At 35.5% G+C, this 2,516-nt stretch overlaps 1 non-coding gene across 1 annotated transcript; it reads left to right on the top strand.

Annotated features, from left to right (window-relative positions):
- Positions 1–933: 933 nt before the first annotated feature.
- On the top strand, positions 934–1,015 carry TRNAQ-UUG. The gene has a single exon. It is a non-coding gene; the product is annotated as a tRNA-Gln (tRNA).
- The last annotated feature ends 1,501 nt before the right edge of the window (positions 1,016–2,516 follow it).

The following is a 2,516-nucleotide window of genomic DNA, read 5'->3' as shown; positions in this document are numbered from 1 at the left end:
TACACATCTCTAGAGACCTAATTCCAATGCCTTTTTCCTCTGTGAAGTCGTCTGTGACTCTCCTAGACAGAATTAATTAATCCCTGCACAGTGCTTCCAGAGTAGATTTTATGTGTCTCTTTTAAAACAATCAAATTATATCACAGTTATTTATAACCCCAGCATGGAATACTGTGTCTGACACATAATAAATATTTGCTGAATAAATCAATATCTAAGAGCTCCATCTTTCTAGGCCCAAGATATCAGGTTAATCCATATGTTTTGCCTCCAATTTCCTACCAACCTGACTATAACCATATTACTGTTTTGGTTATTGATAATTAGTATCCATTAATCACTTGCTACATACCTGACACTATTTTGAACACTCTACAAATAAGATTTTAAATCATTAGAATGAGTGGTTTCTATATAAGTCCTGCTTGAGGAAACTGAGTCATAATATGGTTATTAGGTCTGCTTACTGAAAATGGGCTCTTGGCCATCAAGCTATACCATCTCCCAGTGAAATAGTTTATCCAGAAAGCCTATGCTGCATAAGAAACTACTCAAATATACAACATCTTTCACTTTCTGAGTGTCATTAGTAGAACATATCTTCACAAGGTATATAAAACTCATTAAAGAATATTAGAGTAAATCATGGTCCATTGACAATATTTGAGTGATACTCCAAAATGTATATAAATTCAGAAAGATTTATGGGATTAACCAATGAAGCACTAAATATTTTAATAACTGACAAAAGATGGAAAAAGTGTTACACTGTAAGTAGAAATTTTCATACAAGAAATTCCCCCTCCCACACAAAGAGAATTAGCTCCAAAGAGAGAGTGGGGATTTATCAGCATGCCCATCCAAGCCTCTTCGTAGCCCTAGTTGCCTTCATTAATCTTGGATAACCTTTAAATAAAGGGAAGGTTAAGGGGTGCCTGGGTGGCTCAGTTGGTTGAGCATCTGACTTTGGCTCAGGTTGATTCATGGTTTGTGGGTTCAAGTCCCATGTCAGGCTCTATGCTGACAGCTTGGAGCCTGGAGCCTGCTTTAGATTCTGTGTCTGCCTCTCTCTCTGCCCTTCCCTGCTCATAATCTGTCTCTCTCAAAAATAAAAACATTAATTTTTTTAAATAAAGGGATGGTTTAAAAAATGAAAAATGTACATGAAAAAGGGTGATGTATTTATGAAGGACTACTCTTATAAGGGAGTTGTAGAACAAAAGGGGTACTTATCACTTATATTTAATATTTCAAAAATACTCCTACTAGATTTTAATCTTATTTTAAGAAAAACAAAATTGGATTTTAAAAAGTTAGTTGGGAATTCTAGTTTCCAGTCTAGCATGTAATGGAAATCATCACTCTGTCCAAACAACAAGTAAAAAGATAATCAAACTGAAAAATCAATAATCATTCTTGGATTCATCAGAGAAATGAGGTCACAGAGCAAACCACTGTTCCCCAAATTAAAGACAGAGATGAATCACAACTTACTGTAGCAGAAACCCCTGAGCGGGAACCTCTGCAGGACACAAGGACAGGAAATCTAAACTTTAAATTGACAAATTGCTGGAAACTCAGTGTGGGTAAGTCTGAGAGTTAAAAACTCCAGGGAGATCTAGTCCAAAGAAAGCCCCCCAGCTTCATGAGTTTTACCTCCAGGAACTCTACCGGGTCCTCATAATAAATATTAGGAAAAACTCCTCTCTACTTTCTGGCAAGGATAGGGAAAAAGGAATCATTTTGAAATATGCCAGAGCATTCTGTTCTTCACAAGGTCTGCTCTGAAAAAAAACAAAAACAAAACAAAAAAAAACCCTGTTTTCTGAGACCATAAATTACTGGGATTTTTTTCAGAGCCTAACCAACCTGGAAGGAGAAAAATGCCCACCTCCATCCCATGTTGGCCCACCTGTCCCACCTAATGGTGCAGGAAAACTGAGAAGCACTTGTGAAGTTCACAGGCCAGAGGCATAGGTTTATTATTCACAGAACTATAGGACAGTTTAGCAATACATTACTAAAGGTCCATTTATTGCAGTTCCTTTGAATTAATGTTCACTTATAGAAAATTATAAGGTATAATAAAAGGCAAAAACCCCACATGGTTTGATAAGATACAGCAAGCACAGAAACAGACTCAGATATGTCCAGGGTATTGGAAACAGACTGGAAATTTAAAACAACTATGACTAAAAGTAGATATGATAAAGTAGAGAGCATGTAAGAACAGATAGGCAATGTAAGCAAAGAGATGGAAATTTTAAGAAAGAATCAAAAAGAAATCCTGGAGGTAAAAGAGACACTATAATAGAAATGAAAAAATAACTCTGTGAGCTCTTTAGTAGACTGGACATGGATGAGGAAAAAAATCTGTGATCTTGAGGATATCTCAATAGAAATTTTCAAAACTGAAAAGTAAGGAGAAAAAAGACAAAAAAAAAAAAAAAAAAAAAAAAAAAGAACAAAATACCCAAAGACTGTAGGATAACTACAGAAAAGGTAACATACACATA

The sequence above is a fragment of the Leopardus geoffroyi genome, chromosome B2, assembly GCF_018350155.1.
Source record: "Leopardus geoffroyi isolate Oge1 chromosome B2, O.geoffroyi_Oge1_pat1.0, whole genome shotgun sequence".
Classification (NCBI taxonomy): domain Eukaryota; kingdom Metazoa; phylum Chordata; class Mammalia; order Carnivora; family Felidae; genus Leopardus; species Leopardus geoffroyi.
Note: the sequence above shows the minus strand (reverse complement) of the source record. Positions and strands in the feature narration are given on the sequence as shown.